At 44.5% G+C, this 11,729-nt stretch overlaps 1 pseudogene; it reads right to left on the bottom strand.

Annotated features, from left to right (window-relative positions):
• Positions 1-3,393: 3,393 nt before the first annotated feature.
• Positions 3,394-3,511, bottom strand: LOC126264089 (5S ribosomal RNA; annotated as a pseudogene).
• Positions 3,512-11,729: the final 8,218 nt, after the last annotated feature.

The following is an 11,729-nucleotide window of genomic DNA, read 5'->3' as shown; positions in this document are numbered from 1 at the left end:
GGGTGCCAACAGAATGTTTTCGCAATAGGAGGAGAAAACTGACGATTGAAATTTCATGAGAAGATCCCATCGCAACGAAAAACGCCTTTGTTTTAATGATTGCCACTGCAATTCACATATCATGTCCGTGACACTATCTCCCCTATTTAGCGATAATACAAAACGAGCTGCCCCTCTTTGTACTTTTTCGATGTCATCCGTCAGTCCTACCTGATGCGGGTCCCACACCGTACACTACTACTCCAAAATAGGGCGGACAAGAGTGGTGTAAGCAGTCTCTTTAGTAGACCTGTTGCACCTTCTAAGCGTTCTGCCAATGAATCGCAGTCTTTTGTTTGCGCTACTCACAATATTATCTATGCTATCGTTCCAATTTATGTTATTTGTAAATGTAATCCGTAAGTAGTTAGGTGAATTTACAGCCTTCAGATTTGTGTGACTTATCGCGTAATCGAAATTTAGCTGATTTCTTTTAGTACTCATGTGAATAAGTTCACACTTTTCCTTATTCGGGGTCAACTGCCACTTTTCGCACCATACAGATATCTTATAAAATTCTTCTCGGGTATGCAGCCGGATCATGACGTCTTCAAGACACAATATTTCTGCGGTCCAACTGGCCGCCATCATCAGGTGAGAGCGCTGGTGCACAATCTCGCCGGAGATTGTGCACCAGCGCTCTCACCTGATGATGGCGGCCAGTTGGACCGCAGAAATATTGTGTCTTGAAGACGTCATGATCCGGCTGCATACCCGAGAAGAATTTTATAAATTATTACGCCGGGAAAGCCTTCGTAGTCACTACAGATATCTTATCTAAATCATTTTGCAAGTCGTTTTGATCATCTGATGACTTTACAAGACGGTAAATGACAGCTTCATCTGCAAGCAATCTAAGACGGCTACTCAGGTTGTCTCCTATGTCGTTAATATAGATCAGGAACAATAGAGGGCCTGCAACACTTCCTTGGGGAATGCCGAATATTACTTCTGTTTTACTCGATGACTTTCCGTCTATTACTACCAACTGTGACCTTTCTGACAGGACATCACGAATCTAGTCGCAGAACTGAGGCGATACACCGTAGGCACGCAGTTTGGTTAGTAGAAGCTTGTGAGGAACGGTGTCGAAAGCCTTCTGGAAATCTAAAAATATGGAACCAATTTGACATCCCCTGTCGATAGCACTTATTACTTCATGAGTATAAAGAGCTAGTTGTGTTTCACAACTTACACTAAGGACAACACACGCACCCATGTCCGATTGAGGACTCGTACCTCGGATTGGGGGAGCCGCGCGAACCGTGGCAAGGCGCCTGAGACTGCGCGGCTGCCCCGCGCGGCGGCGAATGTGCTGATCACGCTATTATAGGTGCACTTCAAAATGGCTCTGAGCACTATGGGACTTAACATCTATGGTCATCAGGTGCACTTCTTCCTGTCCAACGTTACCGAAAGTCAGCAGTCAACAGTTTTGGCGCACAACATGGAATCATGTTGGGGTTCCATCGTGCGAGAATCAGAGGCTGCTGCGCTGTTAGAGATACTGCGTCTGGCTGTTCACTAAGTGTGAGGCCGGCCGGTGTGGCCGAGCGGTTCTAGGCGCTTCAGTCTGGAACCGCGCGACCACTACGGTCGCCGGTTCGAATCCTGCCTCGGGCATGGATGTGTGTGATATCCTTAGGTTAGTTAGGTTTAAGTAGTTCTAAGTCTAGGGGACTGATGACCTCAGATGTTAAGTCCCATAGTGCTCAGAGACATTTGAACCCTCTAAGTTTGATATGTGGTGCAGCCTTCTGTCAGCGGTCCAGATCCACTCTTAAGAAAGCTTCTCTTATGGATGTTTTTATTTCCTCGTCACGTGTATATATATACCGGATTACCAGTTTCGACAGGACTAAGCCGCAGATCTGAAGATGGCAGCTCAGTCCTGTTGAAACTGGTAATCTTGTGTACACACACATGATCAGGGCAATAAGAAACAGAGCTTTCTTTACAGTTAAAGTAATAGTTACACATCAAGTAGAATAAAGCGTGTTGTTGGAAGGTAGCATTGGTGTTCTGATGTCACCACACAAATTCCATACGGGTTGTGAAATCGGGTGGTCCTTGTGTCTGCATCTTGTGATGGAGTCTGTACGAATACCGGTTGTGCTCTTGCAGTATCCTCGAAATGTCTGCGTGAGCTGAGACAGCAGCACGCGCCACAGCACAGTTACTGTCCTACACAGAGCACGGCGCTCTCCCATCGTGCCTCACACAAAAAATGGTTCAAATGGCTCTGAGCACTATGGGACTTAACTTCTGAGGTCATCAGTCCCCTAGAACTTAGAACTAATTAAACCTAACTAAACTAAGGACATCACACACACCCATACCCGAGGCAGGATTCGAACCTGCGATCGTAGCGGTCGCGCGGTTCCAGACTGTAGTGCCTAGAACCGCTCGGCCACTCCGGCCGGCTGCCTCACACAGGTGACATGTTGTCTCTGGCAAGCGGCAGGGAAGGTACTAGATTGTGGTTGTCTCCTGTTGGCAAACCGAGGCTCGTACACACGAAGAACTTCCCTTCAATTGTCCTCTGCCTCGCCATAACACACATTTAAGTCAATAAGTTCAAATAATTCACAGTCCATGATGAATTACAAAACCTCGTATGTGACCAATATGTGGTACAGTGCACTGAACGCTGAAAACGAGAATAACAACGAACTACAAGTTACGTACGACGCATTTCGTGCTATAACTAGTACGTCTCACTCAAACGCATAACGTGGATACAGCTGGTTGAATGGATAATAATCTACAATGAATCTCTCACCCCTAACAAATAATACATTTCTTTGTTTTAACTTACCTGGTTACCTTTCAGAAACTTTTCCTTCATGTGATCACTTCTCAACAGGAAAAATTAAACCACTTTTCGTCTATCTTCAGTAGTTTGGCATCCAGCAATAATTAAAACGGCTAACTGTGGAACTTTAGATCAGATACGTCAATACAAAAAAATATACCACCCCCGCATCCAAACACCGCCACATCGGGGTATCCCTTTTGTGAATGAGGATATGTAACTGCATTAATCAGTCATCAGTTTCCTTAGAAATTGTTTCCGGCAAAATACGTCACAGTCTTAATAGCGCATGCTTCTGACAACAGTGTTATAGTGGTCGACTAAAGAAAAAAAAACTGTTTCCAAACACAAGAAATTCATCTGTGACCCTAATACACTAACACTCCGTCTACAGGCCACAAGTGGCCCACCGGGACCATCCGACCGCCGTGTCATCCTCATATGAGGATGCGGATAGGAGGGGCGTGTGCTCAGCACACCGCTCTACCGGTCGAGTAGCTCCTCAGTTGGCATCACGAGGCTTAGTGATCCCCGTAAAGTGGCAACGGCTCATGGCGGCCCGGATGGTCACCCGTCCAAGTGCCGGCCACGACCGACAGCGCTTAACTTCGGTGATCTGACGGGAACCTGCGTATCCACTGCGGCAAGGCCGTTGCCTGTGTCCCGAATAGATGATACTAATTTACAATATAAGGCGTGCTCTCGTTTAGGACGCAATAGCTACTTTTGTAGTGAATACTGAAATGCCGGCGGAACGAATGAAAGCAGGAATAGTTGTGCTGTCACACGTTTCAGTAACGTTGCTCATAAACCGTGCCGTGTTTCGTTTGAGCGTTATTCGAAAAAAAGTGAATCTGCTAAGAAAGAAAAAGCGTTGGGATACCAGCTTGACTGCAGACACAATACCGGGCAACATACAGGACTGACGGTCTGGGATGCCATTTCTTTTTGTAGTAGAACCCCTTTGGTTTTCATCCGCGACGCCCTTAAGCGCATCGGTACGTCGACGTTTTTCTGCGCCCCGTTTTGTTGCCCTCACGGCAAGCCATCCTTGGGTTGCATTTCAGCAAGATAGATCCACTTGTATAAATATCAAGAGCTCAGATGGCAACCCAGTTCTAAGCAAAAAAGGGAAGGCAGAAAGGTGGAAGGAGTATATAGAGGGTTTATACAAGAGCGATGTACTTGAGGACAGTATTACGGAAATGGAAGAGGATATAGATGAAGACGAAATGGGAGATAAGATACTGCGTGAAGAGTTTGACAGAGCACTGACGGACCTGAGCAAAACAAGGCCCCGGGAGTAGACAATATTCCATTAGAACTACTGATGGCCTTGGGAGAGCCAGTCATGACAAAACTCTACCATCTGGTGAGCAAGATGTATGAGACAGGCGAAATACCCTCAGACTTCAAGAAGAATATAATAATTCCAGTCCCAAAGAAAGGAGGTGTTGACAGATGTGAAAATTACCGAACTATCAGTTTAATAAGTCACAGCTGCAAAATACTAACGCGAATTCTTTATAGACGAATGGAAAAACTGGTAGAAGCGGACCTCGGGGAATATCAGTTTGGATTCCGTAGAAATGTTGGAACACGTGAGGCAATACTAACCTTACGACTTATCTTAGAAGAAAGATTAAGAAATGGCAAACCTACGTTTTTAGCATTTGTAGACTTAGAGAAAGCTTTTGACAATGTTAACATGAATACTCTCTTTCAAATTCTGAAGGTGGCAGGGGTAAAATAGAGGGAGCGGAAGGCTATTTACAATTTGTACAGAAACCAGATGGCAGTTATAAGAGTCGAGGGGCATGAAAGGGAAGCAGTGGTTGGGAAGGGAGTGAGACAAGGTTGCAGCCTCTCCCCGATGTTATTCAATCTGTATATTGAGCAAGCAGTAAAGGAAACAAAAGAAAAATTCGGAGTAGGTATTAAAATTCATGGAGAAGAAGTAAAAACTTTGAGGTTCACCGATGACATTGTAATTCTGTCAGAGACAGCGAAGGACTTGGAAGAGCAGTTGAACGGAATGGACAGTGTCTTGAAAGGAGGATATAAGATGAACATCAACAAAAGCAAAACGAGGATAATGGAATGTAGTCAAATTAAATCGGGTGATGCTGAGGGAATTAGATTAGGAAATGAGACACTTAAAGTAGTAAAGGAGTTTTGCTATTTAGGAAGCAAAATAACTGATGATGGTCGAAGTAGAGAGGATATAAAATGTAGACTGGCAATGGCAAGGAAATCGTTTCTGAAGAAGAGAAATTTGTTAGTATCGAGTATAGATTTAAGTGTCAGGAAGTCATTTCTGAAAGTATTTGTATGGAGTGTAGCCATGTATGGAAGTGAAACATGGACGATAACTAGTCTGGACAAGAAGAGAATAGAAGCTTTCGAAATGTGGTGCTACAGAAGAATGCTGAAGATAAGGTGGGTAGATCACGTAACTAATGAGGAGGTATTGAATAGGATTGGCGAGAAGAGAAGTTTGTGGCACAACTTGACTAGAGGAAGGGATCGGTTGGTAGGACATGTTCTGAGGCATCAAGGGATCACCAATTTAGTATCGGAGGGCAGCGTGGAGGGTAAAAATCGTAGAGGAAGGCCAAGAGATGAATACACTAAGCAGATTCAGAAGGATGTAGGTTGCAGTAGGTACTGGGAGATAAAGAAGCTTGCACAGGATAGAGTAGCATGGAGAGCTACGTCAAACCAGTCTCAGGACTGAAGACCACAACAACAACACAGTACGCGCCCACACACGGCGAGACTTCCCGCTGTTTGTCTTCGTGTTTGCCAAACCCGGAAGGTCATCGGGTCTCTCCGCAATTGTGAACGCTTGGAACCTCCAAGCAGCTCGGGATTTTGACTATCGAACACGTTAATAGGACAGAATTTGGCAGTGCATCCCACAGGAGGACATCCAACAACTCAGTCAAACAATTTCAAGCCGAGTAACTGCATCCACGAGGACCAGAAGTTGACCAACGCGTTACAGACTTGTTCAATTTGTGAAGCCCTTTCTCTTGAATAAATCATCCAATTTTTCTGAAGCTGTTCAAATGGTTCAGATGGCTCTGAGCACTATGGGACTTATCAGTCCCCTAGAAATTAGAACTACTTAAACCTAACTAACCTAAGGACATCACACACATCCATGCCCGAGGCAGGATTCGAACCTGCGACCGTAGCGGTCGCGCGGTTCCAGACTGTAGCGCCTACAACTGCTCGACCACCCCGGCCGGCTTCTGAAACTGTAATCATTTGTTTGTCTGTGCATGTACCGATTTCCGTCCCATTCGAATAATTCCTTCGTGATGTGACGCTTTTTTTATGTGTCTTTACAGTATATACAGGGTGTTTCAAAAATGACCGGTATATTTGAAACGGCAATAAAAACTAAACGAGCAGCGATAGAAATACACCGTTTGTTGCAATATGCTTGGGACAACAGTACATTTTCAGGCGTACAAACTTTCGAAATTACAGTAGTTACAATTTTCAACAACAGATGGCGCTGCAAGTGGTGTGAAAGATATAGAAGACAACGCAGTCTGTGGGTGCGCCATTCTGTACGTCGTCTTTCTGCTGTAAGCGTGTGTTGTTCACAACGTGCAAGTGTGCTGTAGACAACATGGTTTATTCCTTAGAACAGAGGATTTTTCTGGTGTTGTAATTCCACCGCCTAGAACACAGAGTTGTTGCAACAAGACGATGTTTCCAACGGAGGTTTAATGTAACCAAAGGACCGAAAAGCGATACAATAAAGGATCTGTTTGAAAAATTTCAACGGACTGGGAACGTGACGGATGAACGTGCTGGAAAGGTAGGGCGACCGCGTACGGCAACCACAGAGGGCAACGCGCAGCTAGTGCAGCAGGTGATCCAACAGCGGCCTCAGGTTTCCGTTCGCCGTGTTGCAGCTGCGGTCCAAATGACGCCAACGTCCACGTATCGTCTCATGCGCCAGAGTTTACACCTCTATCCATACAAAATTCAAACGCGGCAACCCCTCAGCGCCGCTACCATTGCTGCACGAGAGACATTCGCTAACGATATAGTGCACAGAATTGATGACGGCGATATGCATGTGGGCAGCATTTGGTTTACCGACGAAGCTTATTTTTACCTGGACGGCTTCGTCAATAAACAGAACTGGCGCATATGGGGAACCGAAAAGCCCCATGTTGCAGTCCCATCGTCCCTGCATCCTCAAAAAGTACTGGTCTGGGCTGCCATTTCTTCCAAAGGAATCACTGGCCCATTTTTCAGATCCGAAACGATTACTGCAGTACGCTATCTGGACATTCTTCGTGAATTTGTGGCGGTACAATCTGCCTTAGACGACACTGCGAACACCTCGTGGTTTATGCAAGATGGTGCCCGGCCACATCGCACGGCCGACGTCTTTAATTTCCTGAATGAATATTTCGATGATCGTGTGATTGCTTTGGGCTATCCGAAACATACAGGAGGCGGCGTGGAGTGGCCTCCCTATTCGCCAGACATGAACCCCTGTGACTTCTTTCTGTGGGGACACTTGAAAGACCAGGTGTACCGCCAGAATCCAGAAACAATTGAACAGCTAAAGCAGTACATCTCATCTGCATGTGAAGCCATTCCGCCAGACACGTTGTCAAAGGTTTCGGGTAATTTCATTCAGAGACTACGCCATATTATTGCTACGCATGGTGGATATGTGGAAAATATCGTACTATAGAGTTTCCCAGACCGCAGCGCCATTTGTTGTTGAAAATTGTAACTACTGTAATTTCGAAAGTTTGTCTGCCGTTTCAAATATACCGGTATTTTTGAAACACCCTGTATACCACTCCGATGCTGCAAAGAACACATTCCGCCATAGAACAAAGACTGTGAAGAACGTTTCCAAACCTACGTAAAGAATGGCGATGTGGACGTAGTTGTTTATAGTGTACAGCACCATACGTTAATTAAAGGAATTGTATAATTCGCGAGAGTTGAGAACAGATTATGTCTCTCGTTTGCTTACGTAGAATTTATCGCTTACCGCTACCATCAGGGACGACAACTAACAATAAATGGGATGCGAAATTCAATAAACAACTCGCTAAGATCATGTTTAAAGCTTGCAATGACTCTGACATTCACAACAGAGCTCTCAGAACAGTACTGGACTCTCACTGGCTGTTGGAAAATGCGTTACGTGCGAAGAACGAGCGTAAATTCAACCGTTATCAGTCGTGACTTTAACTATAGCATGCTGTCATTCGGACACAGAATATCTAAGTTAGAAATATTTGAGAGGGATCTTCTAGTTCAAGCAGCCTGATAATCGACAGACTCCTCTTCCCCTCCACCCAGCCTAATTTACTAAGGAAGAGTGCAGATTAGAGCCAATGACAAGGAAACTCGCCTTCATGTCAGAGACAGACGACGGTGAAGGAGAAAGGCTGAACAGAACCACGGAGCACGGCGGTCTTGGCGAGAATGTGAGAGAAATAGAAAATTAGAGGTAGAGCTGCCGGAAGCTCTAAAAGAGTCTAGTACTGAGGAACTCCTTTTGTTGCAGATTGGGTACAGTACCAGTGATATTCAGTAGAGACGGAGCATTGCCGTCAAATCACAGTCTCTGTACAAAGATTTGGTTTCTTCGTAGGTACAACGCCCAAATAGTAAGCGTAGCAGAAGAGAAGACTTTTAGTAAATAAACTAGGAATTGTTATGCACTTCTTGTTGAGATCATTTCAAGCTACCTACAAGTCCTTATCGTATTTTGCAAGGAGGAATAGCTAAGTCATGGCTCCCTCTTATGCAGACCAACCGGCTAATTCACTCCTAGAGAGCCCCTGTCGCTCAATCACCGGCAACAGTCGCAATTGGGAAGCGACAGCAGCTGCGAGAGACAGTGCTTGACTAACTAGAGTGCGTTCAAATTAGTTGCGACTTTTGACGCTTAGCTCACCGGAGGGGAGATTACGCCGTTGCCCAGGTAACACCAATGGCGAGCCGGTCCTCCCTACCACGCAGGCAGCAGTTCGGTTGGTTAAGCGGCCCTATTTCCACGGCGTGGATAAATAGTACCACGTGGTGTCGTCCATTATAGGCGCTTACGTTCATCAGCTCTCGCTGTAAAGTGATGTTTTCTGGCGCTGAACTGTTTTACAGTCGTCAGGTATTGTGAACGAGTGTTTCGTGTTTGCTTTGCATTAATAACAGTATAGGACGTATGAACGCGACATTCGCAATTAAAGGGGTCGCCCAAGAACATGTACACCCGCTAAGACCGCTACGGTCGCAGGTTCGAATCCTGCCTCGGGCTTGGATGTTTGTGATGTCCTTAGGTTAGTTAGGTTTAACTAGTTCTAAGTTCTAGGGGACTAATAACCTCAGCAGTTGAGTCCCATAGTGCTCGGAGCCATTTGAACCATTTGTACACCCGCTGTAAAAATAATGCTCTGTGCGAAAATATTCCTCCGAATTCGACAATAGTAGTGGACAACGCGAAATAGCACTCGGATGTGATGGATAAAGCTCCAACGATGCAGCGGAGGAATATGGCTATTTCTCTGTGGGTACAAAAAATGTTCGACTGGATAAAGTTGAATCTAGCTTGTGTAAGGCGAAGTTAATGGAACTTGTAGTACTGTACAAGCTAAAAACTCTACGCTACCAGCTTACCGAAACGGCTAACGGTAAAGAGCATAGTTTAATCAGGGTTCCCCAGTATCATGCTCTTTTAAATCCGACAGAGGATATATGGGCTTAGGCGAAAAGTAATGTGGCAAAAAATAACAAGAAATTTACGCTCAGTGAGGATGAAATGGTGACAAAAGAAGTCATTGCAAATGTTATATCACAAGACTGGTCTCAAGTTGTCAGCCATACCAAGAATGTAGTTGAGGAGACATGGATTCATAAAGGACTGTGTCGCGTTTTGAGTAATACGCTACATCTCTTGTTGCTGTGTTAACATTGCTTCTTTTGCCTAAACACAGCAGAGTTTACAGGTTTATTTCTTACTAACATTCCAATGCAGTTGAAACTTGCGCAGAATCCTAAAACGACGTACTATTAAACTAGCGACTGAGAGAGGGACATATCAGTAGTTATGAGAAAATCTATTTTCAGCATAAACATAAAAGTGCAGATTCTTCACTTATATACTTGTGTAAGGTGGCTATAATTTCGCACCTTACAAGCACTCATCTACATACTTTGCTGAGATTTACAACCAGAATTACGTATCATTTAATAGTTTGTACATTGTATATATGAATATCTAAAGAAGACTGAATTGTCACGTACACTTTGTAAATAGTTGTTAACGCTTATTGCATGAAAGGTCACGGAGTGTGTTTATTATCAGAATGGCGTAATGAAGGATTACCTATACTGGTAGAGGTTGGAACGCCAGTGGAAATGAAACGGCAGGCGTAACTCAAGCCCTGGGTGGAAAAGCACAGGTCTGTTGGTCCTGCTTGACACAGGAAGTAGCCAAGACGGACGGTCGGGGCACTTGAGCGCTGAAGCACAAGACAGCGGCGGCCGGCCAGCATTGTAGCAGGGCCAGAAGAATAACCAGATAATACTTCGGAAACTCTGAAAATCTTGGACGCAATACAGAGGAACGAGGAAGCGTTACCTCGGAAATCACGCAAGCTGGGTTATTTCGGAGGATTTTTACTCTGAGAAGCGCGCCATTGTGTGAATTTCTAATTACCAGGGATAGGTATTTCCTCGCAAAATTCCTGTGCTGCACGACAAAAGACTAAAATATGGTTGGTTGGCGTTCGGAAGAATCTGTAGAGAGGGAAAATATTCCGTTTTTTCGAGCATATGATTCGCCTTCTGCAGTTACGAGGGAGGGGAGGCGAGCTTTGCTGGCAAACCAGCGGTGGAGAGAATGAGTCTTCAGTTTTGAGCGCCGGTGTTTGACGGTCGCTCAGTATCAGATCTGTTGCTACAGACGGGCTCTCAGGAGATTTTATAGTTAGAACAGTTAGGCACTGCACTGTTGCGAACTTACACGATTCTGGACTTCGCCTCCGGTTAGGGAGTCGTCGTTGAGAATGCAGTGTTTCGTGATTGAGAACGCTTCTTCTGTATATACTCACTTAGAGACGTTATCTAAATTCCGTCCCCGTGGCTGGGAGTTCGCGTTTCTCGTCTGTAGAACACAGAGAGGAGAAGACAGTATTAGATTATACTAGTCAGAGGACCGTCCTCTGCCGTCCTAGAGTCGGAATGAGGTTTTTCATATTTTCATATTTAGTTGTTCCGTCGTCACAGACGTGTATGAGAACCATCACCCCAACGCACCGGACGTAGTACATACGGTGATATTGCTAATTGCTTTGGCTTATTAGGGCTATAAAGCTAAACAGCAGTGATCACGTAAGTTTTATTTCCACTGAGGTTGCACACCACTGCAGATGATCTTTGAAAGTATTGTCTTCTAGTGTTTAGCACGTAGATGATGTCAGTCATCTCGCGTTATTTATATTAGATCACGTAGGCATAAAAAGGAGTAGATTTGGGCAATTGATCAATAATATTAGTTAGGAAATTTATTTGTGTCTGTTTATGTGCACTGGACATTGATATATAAAATTTGTAATATACAACAGGGTTTCTGATCTATAGTAAATGTATAAGCAGAAATAACATTTATCATTTAGTAGTTACTAGTTCCCTTAATCATTCATTTATGTTTATGTTGTAATTTATATGTCAAAGATCAAGAAGGTGGAAATAATATCACCATTAAGAGATCGTAAGACCTGCTTCTGGTTTTCGTCAGACAGGGCCAAATCTTGATTTTCGCGTTCAGTATTTTCCGTTGCGCACATACATTTTACACCCAACTGGAGTAGTATCTTGGACT

This window comes from Schistocerca nitens, chromosome 6, assembly GCF_023898315.1.
Source record: "Schistocerca nitens isolate TAMUIC-IGC-003100 chromosome 6, iqSchNite1.1, whole genome shotgun sequence".
In the NCBI taxonomy this organism is placed as follows: Eukaryota; Metazoa; Arthropoda; class Insecta; order Orthoptera; family Acrididae; genus Schistocerca; species Schistocerca nitens.
This window is presented reverse-complemented; position numbering and strand designations above follow the sequence as displayed.